This window comes from Poecilia reticulata, linkage group LG17 (genome assembly GCF_000633615.1).
Source record: "Poecilia reticulata strain Guanapo linkage group LG17, Guppy_female_1.0+MT, whole genome shotgun sequence".
Lineage (NCBI taxonomy): Eukaryota > Metazoa > Chordata > Actinopteri > Cyprinodontiformes > Poeciliidae > Poecilia > Poecilia reticulata.
The window spans coordinates 24,382,006-24,390,941 of NC_024347.1; the positions used below are offsets into that span (position 1 = coordinate 24,382,006).

At 39.6% G+C, this 8,936-nt stretch overlaps 1 long non-coding RNA gene across 2 annotated transcripts; it reads right to left on the reverse strand.

Moving 5' to 3' along the window:
• Positions 1–4,166: 4,166 nt before the first annotated feature.
• LOC103479791 (uncharacterized) lies at positions 4,167–8,599 on the reverse strand. Of its 2 annotated transcripts, XR_535987.2 has the most exons (3): positions 7,436–8,599; positions 6,489–6,560; positions 4,167–4,362 (listed from the first exon to the last, which is right to left on the reverse strand). It is a non-coding gene; the product is annotated as an uncharacterized LOC103479791 (long non-coding RNA). The 2 variants fall into 2 exon arrangements; XR_535986.2 differs by lacking the exon at positions 7,436–8,599 and having other exon boundaries at positions 6,489–6,709.
• Positions 8,600–8,936: the final 337 nt, after the last annotated feature.

Below are 8,936 nucleotides of genomic sequence, written 5' to 3' on the forward strand. Positions count from 1 at the left end.
CTCAGCTCCTTCAGACTAGCGGCAGCAGCAATTAGCAAACGCCTGCTGGAGCTGCGAGTCTAATGAGTTTACCATTTGAGTTACTTCTCAGTGTACGCTCCTAGAAACGGCTGGAAACGTCATTGTTGTGACGACGTGCCGCAGGTGGAGATTCAGAAAGAGCATAAGGTTTTTAAAGAGACAGAGGCCCAATTTCAAGGCATCAAACTGCAAAGTAAAATTTCTTTTAAGTCACGTTTGATTTTTACAGCATTTTCATGACAACTTTCGATAACATAATTGTGCCATAAAATGACACCATGCATCTGGAAAATCCCAACACCGGCCCTTTAAAATGTGTTTCTTTTTCTCCAGCAGGCTATTAAAATGCTGCTGAAAAATATCATCATTTTCTGCATCATTAGTTGTTTTAAAGCTTCTCTGACATTCTGTAAATGCCAGGAACTGGTCTGCATGTCCAGTAGACATTATCCAATTTTAGATAATGAGATGAACTCTTGTTGGACTTCAAAGCGGTCAGAAAGCTGTTTACCTTTAAACTCCTTGAGCCGCGGCTGCACATAATGGACAGTCAGGCTCCTCAGAGCCAGCTAGCCCATTAGCCAGGCCTAATGCATCCAGCRCTCCTCGCCATGCGCCGTCCATCACTGCAAACTAGATCTGGTTTCACGCGGGAGCCGCCTCACCTCTTTGTGCTCGGAGGCAACTCTCGTTCCACAACAACGACCCACAAGAAATGTGACTGATCGGGTCGTTGACACGCACACAAAGATGTGCTTTTTTCTCTTGTGTAGTGCCGAGCTTGTCAAGAGGTTAAAGGTTCAAACGACGAGCTTTACAAAAGAGAAACCTGAATGGGTTATAAAAAAGCAAAACCTGCAGATGTACACCCTTCTACGTATGGTGGATATTGGCTCAATCAGAAGGTGAAATTGTTGTCGACCCAGCCTGTAATCTTGGGTTTCACAGCTCCACCGTGCTAAATGGACCGGGTGCATTAAAGGCCAAAGTGGAGCTGTGCAGAGTGCTTTTAAAAGGCTATGAGTTTTTAAAAAAAAAAAAAAAAAAGAGAGAGAGAGAAAAAAACAGCAGACAACCTCCCGTTTTCCTGCAAAGGGATGGTGACACGCAGCAACCGCGTAGCGAGGCTGTGTGTATCAGGTTGCTGCTCAAACAAAAACAGACATGCTGATGGGCAGAAAGCACATGGAGGGAACGGTGACTGACATGAGGGCTCGCATGTGTCAGAGACGGGGCGCCTACCAGCAACACGGCTTTGTTCAAACAAGCAGAGTTTATAGGTGGACATGGAAAAAATGCACCACACAAGTGGAAGAAGGTATTGTTTCAAATGGATGCCAAACCTTTCATGCTCTGCAGTCTTGTCTTTCGTTAGATGTTTTAAAGACGGTTTCCATATTACACAACAAAGTTAGTTATTGCTCCTCCCAAACCAGCATCATGTCAGTCAATTATTCAGTATTATTTTCATTCCCTCCAAGGGAGTCTTTTATAAACCAGTTGGACACAATAGTTTCCTGTTGTTGAAGAAACGGGATTCTCTTGCTATTTCAGTCTTAACTTGTTAAGCATACGACACTGTAAAGTCAGGCCTGAAAGAAGGGGAAGAAGCAAAAAGTAAAGATATATATGAATCCTGACTTAGTGTAAGAATTACAGACAACTGAAAATGGATTCAATATTTCTGCTGGATAATGATCAAAAACATTTTGCCAAATCAATAAAGAAATGATTAAGAAAGTCAACCTTCTGTAATGCTTCTGATCCTGAAAACAAACACTGCAGATGAGATTGATTAAGAAAACAAAACAAAACAATAACAAAAAAAAATGTATGCCSACTGGTAAGTACGGTGGAGAATCTGTGATGCTTTGGGCTTGAAAACTGTCAGAGAAATACAAACACATTTTAAACAATCTACTGAATCTAGATCGACTTTGCACTACGAYGACTTTCAGCCCTGCAGAGAACTGTAGGGTGAGCTGAGGTTAGGAGAACAAGAGAGATTATCTCTGTATTCCCTGAGATTGGGGCAGGATTTTCAGCATAATCTATGCAGGATTGAAAACTTTTTTTTTTCCCACAGTAAATGTGCTTCCCTTTCTAARCTAAAAATCCTGCTTTACTTTACTTTAAATATAAGAATAAATGTCTAACGTAGCTGGCCTAAAAAATATTGTCTAGTTTCTAGTGCAAATATTTTAGCACACGTGAAATTGACGTATAAGTAACTTTTTCGCAAGATAATGGAGGTTATTGTRRGTAAATAAAAAGATACTATTTCCACTGGAAGATTACTACGGAGATTACTGTGGAGGGGTTTTCTCTCTTGTGTTCTCGCAATAATGTTATGATCAGTTCATGCAGCATAACTCAATACTGAAAGTCCTTATTATGGTGGCCACCATACTTTCAGCTATAATGTAAGGTTTGTCCATGTATGTTAATAACTCGTCTGTGAAACATCTGAAGGTTTATATCTTTTTCTTTAGGATAGAAATGCACCACAATGTGCTCAATTCAAAAGCAAAACWGTCAAAATATGGCCTTTAAATCTCTTTCCAGATGTAAAAGGAAACTTTATGTAAGAAGGAACAAAAGGAAAAATCCATCCAAACTATTTGGACTACTTCTGATTTATGTTTGCTAGGTAATAAAAGCCATCTGACAGTTTTGATTGTCTTTTTTGTGTTCTCAGTCTGAAAGGTTTAAAGGGTCATTTTCATCTGCAGTCCCATCTCTACACAAACAGACATAAACAAACAAACAATGAATAAATCAAATTTCAATCAGTGTTTTTGCACCAAAGAGTTAAGAATATAAAAACATGAGGGAACACAAAAGAAACTGTTTTCCCCACGTCCCCTAAGGGGCTCCGTAGATTATTTCAGTCATTAAAATTTCCCATTTTTTAAGTGAATTTATCTGCCACTGGAACTATAACCATTTAACTAATTAATTACTGACTTAAAACAAGCTCCTACATCTTACTGAAAAGTTACTTGTGGGTTGGTTTTGTCTTATTTCAAGAGAAGATATTCGCAGCAGAAACTAGACCAAATATACTTGGTAGGATTTAGTATTTCTGTGGTGTAAATGAGGTGGCCAAACTTTTATAGGTATTTACTTTCCATTAGGATCCTTCTCTCTCACTCAGAAACGCTCATTTTCTCCCACTTCCAACAATAACAAGGGTGACTCATCACCATGAAGCAAATATGCCAATAGTTCTCGCTACCAGCAGGGTGTGTAAATTCCACACCTGTCCCATCATCATCAGCCTCTTCCTCCTCCTCTCTCCCTCCTCCTCCTCCTCCTCTCTGCCTCTTCCTCCTCCTCCTCTTTATGTGGTGCCGTCTCTGTTTTCACACATCCTCCCTTCCTCACTTACGCTCATGCTCGCCTCACAGCGAGCAACTTGAGGAGAAGCTAAGAACATGCACAACCAGGCAGAAGATCCAGAGGGAGCAGTTTGGGCCCACTCCGCGCTTTTTTTTTTTTTTTTTTTTTTGTCCAGGTGAGCTGAGATTCTTTTAACAGGTGCCTTCGTGGGAGAAGACTTGCTCGTCTTTCTTAAAATGCAGCAAATAAATCCCCGTTGACATGAATAGGAACTTTTTCCTTTTCATCCAGGTTGTTTTTCTTTGTGGAAATGTTTCTGTCAAAGTAGATTGCTTTTGTCTAAGCCTCTCTTTCTTTGTGTCTGTTTTTCGCTGAAAGAAACCATTAACCTGAACTGAACAAGTCTGGAGAGGCAGAACTAACTCACGTGTGAAGGTGATAGCGGGGCTTTTGTCGCCCTGCTTATTTAAGATCAAGACGGATCATTACACTTTTTCTACACAGGAGAGGAAGAGGAGGAGAGGGCGTCGTGACAAAGGCTGCAGCTGCCTTTTCTTCTTCTTCTTCTTTCAAAGAAGGGAGAAAAATGACATAATGGCATTCCTGCTCAGGTAACTTTCGACACTGATACCCTTGAAACTAATCCGGCCTTTGAGGTTTGTTTACGAGATTTGTGGGGATACGCACGCAGGAAAATCCAAAACTATGAATTTGCGCAAGTTGCTAAATACTGTTTTTAAATATCTTTGAACCACTCTGGATGATTGATGAGGCAAGAAGTGAAACGCTGGTATTTTAAGGTGTAAATTATCTGCTGCATCTCTCTTCACAACTTTACTGACTCCACATCAACGCTGCGCAAACACATTAGATGGTGGAGCTGATGTCATCATGCCCCCATTTGGGTGGAATAACAATTTATTCTGAAAACTGAGCTTCGGGTCCTGAGGCTCAGACAGAATAAGAGGATCGAGTCCTGTTGCAGCTGGAGAATGGGGCCTGTAGCGGGAAAGAGAAAACTGATATTGGAGTTTGAAGTCTATAATTACGCCATCTTGTCGTGAAATTTATGAGTTACGAGAAGCTCATYTCAACAGCAATGGACAAAGATTAGCTTTTAAATGGTTCATTATCCTTCACCAACCTTTAAAGTAAAAAAAAAAACAGCTTTTAGTAACAATGAAGTTGTTTAAATGTGGTAAAACTAAGTTTAATGTCAGACAAAGATAACTTGTGTAAAACTTGAGATCTTTTCTGCCAACAGCCATCACCATCTGCAAATGACTTASAGCATTTCATTTCCATTTCGGTTGAAGTATTTTTGAAAGAGGCACTTTTTAAATAATTCTTTCGTTTATTGAGGGAGAAACCCCATTCATATTACTTTGTGAAAAAGTAACTGTTCTACATTGATAAATCATAAATTAACTGTGGTTGATCGAATTTATTTTGGAAAGTTGATATTATTTCAACTGATCTAACACAACACTTTGKAAAAATCACATCAGACTAACATACTGAGACCTRGTGGTGGCAGGATGATGATCTGGGACTGCGTTATTACTTCAGGACTTAATAGATGAAACAATGAACTCTGCTCTTTACTAGAAAATCCTTAAGTAAAATATCCAACCATTAGTTTTATGACGAGGCTGCAGAACAATGATCTGATGCACACCAGCAAGTCTGAATGGATATAAAAGAATTTGGTTTTGGATTGAAAATTATTCTTAGATAATTTATTTAAATCCAAATAAACTCAACGTTTACACTCGTATGTGAAAATGGCTCCAAACAGACGTGCAGTTACGCATCCATCTCTGTAGTAAAATATCTTTTCTGAATGGTAAGTCCACAACCAAACAGTTTCTCTTTTCCAGCAGCAGTAAAACTAACAGCGAAAGTAATGGAGCTTTCCTTGGGTTGCTAGGTAACCCAGCTGGGCTTGCCTGGGGTTGCTAGGTAACAGCACAGTGGCAGTTAATTTTGACTTAACAATCTTAACTTATTGTCAAAAAATGGCTGTTTTTTGTGTCTKAAGTGCRTAATCTGTGTTTTAGAAGCAGTTGAAACCCAAATGAAATATACAAAAATGTACAGAAGGTGAATTTTGCATAATAGGTCCCCTAAAAAAATAATGTGATTATTATAATAATATTATTATTTCATCGCTGTTGCTTTGGTCAGTGTCTTTTCATCTCAGTAACTTTTGGCTATAATGGTAAAGTGACTTTGATTGACACTTTGAGCCTTATTGGCTGCAAWTTATCYGTCTAATCTGCCTAGAATCATGTGGCAGGTAATGATTTGTGAAAAAATATCAAAAATGGTAATTTTCAGGGATTTTGTAGGTTTTGTAAATGTTTGGTATATCAACTGGATTAACAACCAGCTACTGAGGCGTCATTATCAGCATAAATTAGGGAGTCATCTGCATAAAGACTCACTTTGCTGTATACATCGTATTGACTGTAGCCACTTGGAAGTAATACGTTCTTCCAATTTAACAAATGTCTTCATTAAATTGTACAAACTTGCTAAAATTCACTTTTCTCCAGGTTTTCAAGTGTATTTTGCACTATAACCTTTAAAACGTGACTCAGAAATTTACTTAGAGGACAAAACCTTCTTATTTCCTATTAAGAAACAAAAACTTTATTAAGAAAATTCAAGAAAAGAAAATGATTTTTAGTTATTTTATTTGAAATTAAACTAACTGATTCTTTGGCAAGCCACTTCACACAATCTATTACTAGCCAGTAACACATGTGGCCACTTTTTATAGGCAAATAACTTCTGCTTTTCTGTAAGTCTAGAAATCCCATTTGGATAAATAAGCATTAAAGTCAAAGATCTTATCGCTTTAACAGGATTGATTGTGATTGCCTCATCAAGCTGATCTACTATCTCCAATTTAAACATTTATAAGTTGCATGATGCATCTTTTTTTTTCCTCTGTCTTGCAGAAGGAGAAACAGTTATTTACCCCCAAACTGCACAACAACAAAACTGAAATTTTCTAAAGACGCAGAACTTAGCTCATCGGTGAGCATCGGTACAAACAGGATTTGTTCACAGTGGCTAAGTTCAGTGTCTGACATGAAAAAAAATCATCTCCTGCATACCTGAAGGCCCCAGCTGTCCATAAATCCCAGAGCTGAGGAGAGAAGGACGGCCGTCATTAAAAAGCACCTGTACTGTAAAGAGAAGAGGAATGCTGTAAAAGTCTTTGCATGTCCAGGCAAATTATGTCAGCTTGTTCTGATTTATGAGGAGAAAAAGATGAAGAATCAGGCAGTGATGGAGAGCAAAAGGTTAAATTAGGGTGATTGATGAGTGATTGTTTTTTTTTTTTATCACACTAAAGATTATTTTAAATGGACATAACTGACTCAACGTGTCGAAAATGTACAGACAGAGATGATGCAAGCCAATAAAAAAAAAAAAAAGCTATTTTTGCAGAGTTCAAAATAGAGCAAGTGCTTGTTACTATCTGTGCTTTCAATTACTTTGGGAATCGGTGACACCGAGCTGCGTTTGGGGTTGTTTACTCGTGTGCCTACTGAACTGGAATCAGTGTGTCTTTGCAGAACTGGCTCAGTCCAGCAGGAACAAGAGTGACACCTAATGAGAGCCCGTCACTTCCTCCATCACAGCCATCACCACTAACACTCCAGAGACGACCACGAACATTTGTATTCGTTCTAAAGAGTCGATGATGACACAATGAAATAAAGCGTTCACTCCTCTGCCCTAATTTGTCCTCCTGTGTGGGCGAATCTGGCTGCCTCTGCAGGTATAGTCGTTATCATCGGCAGCTGATTTCTGCTGAGTAACACTTTGCATCGCCTCTCTTCATTCGTCATGCTRTATAATAAGCTGTCAGTGTGTCTGCGAGCGTCTTCGCTAAATTGGGATACAACAATTTAGAGCTCGACACCTCTGCAGTCATTAAATGCCCGAATGGACCGGCGCTGCATTAGCATAAGCAGAAGTGATGATCATAAGACGTGCTATTGATTTTAGATAACCCGCAGGGTTTGAGGCCGCTGTGTGAACAATTACTCCTCACCTTGAGCCATTTTCCTGCGGATAAAATCTGGAGACTCTTTCTGAAGGAAACACGAGTTTGTTTACAATGAAATTTTCATTTTAATCGAATATGCGTGATCTGAATTAGCCTATGTTACTTTTGACTGTTTGCAGTCGAAGTTCAAGTTGCAAACTGGATGCGTCAGAAGTAAGCATACACTCACTAGATAAAGGAAGTTTGAGTTAATTTGAGGTGTCGAACGATAGGAAATTGATAGAAAATTATTAATAAGAGACTAACAGGCTGCATTTGCATTAACCATACAGTGGCGGAAAATAAGGAAAATAAATTTGCTTAATGGAAACCTGCCAATTTCGAAAGCTCTTGCGCTAAGATACGGYGGTTTCTCAAAATAGACGTATTTAGCAAAACTGCAAAACTGMTTTTTTCGCGTCACACGAGTCACGTGATCAACAACCGGATGTTGCTATTGGCGAAAACCGCGAAAACGACGACGACAGGAAGTAGTAGGATGATGGTTGTGAACATTTAAGGAGGAATAAGTAAATATTTGAGCCCATATTTACTTTACAACGTTGATCCTGAGTGAATTAAAGAAAATCCAACAATAAATACAAAYGTACGCACCCAGTTCTTGGTTTTAAAAATATCACTGAAGTTATAMGTGTGCAGTCACCAGCCTGGACAACTTGGGATTAACCAATGTCTAAAAGAGACACAGACACAATATGCTAATAATTTCCATGATGATGAWTGCAAATGTCCCATTTAACTGTGGGGTTTACAGTTAATGCAAAGACGTCCACCACAGATCACCACTGATGCATTACTGAAAAATGACCGACTGATGAATACAGCATTACAAAATGTGAACTGGCTGCACCATGAAAAAACATTTGCATGATTCCACCACACACATCACTCAAGCAAATTTTTGTCGTTCCTATATTACTGGAAATTTGCATGCAGATGCCTCTGCGACACATAAACCACCATGACCTTTAAATTTGGATCAATTTGTGTTGCAGAGTTAATGTTTTTGGGTTTTTCTCACGTTTCCGAATTAAAAAAAAAAAAACAGAAAACAAACCATGGATAGTAACAACCTACAGTTAATTATCACACACTGGTTTTATGACTATCCATCCATCCATTTTCTTGCACCCTTGTCCCTCAGTGGGGTCGGGAGGGTTGCTGGTGCCCATCTCCAGCTAACGTTTCGGGCGAGAGGCAGGGTACACCCTGGACAGGTCACCAGTCGGTCGCAGGGCAACACAGAGACACACAACCATGCACACACACACTCACAGCTAGGGGCAATTTGGAGAGGCCAATTAATCTGACAGTCATGTTTTTGGACTGTGGGAGGAAACCGGAGAACCCACGCATGCACAGGGAGAACATGCAGGCTCCATGCAGAGGGACCAGGGCCGGGAATTGAACCCAGAACCTTCTTCCTGCAAGGCAACAGCTCTACCAACTGCGCCACTGTGCCACTGTGCAGCCGGTTTTATGACTA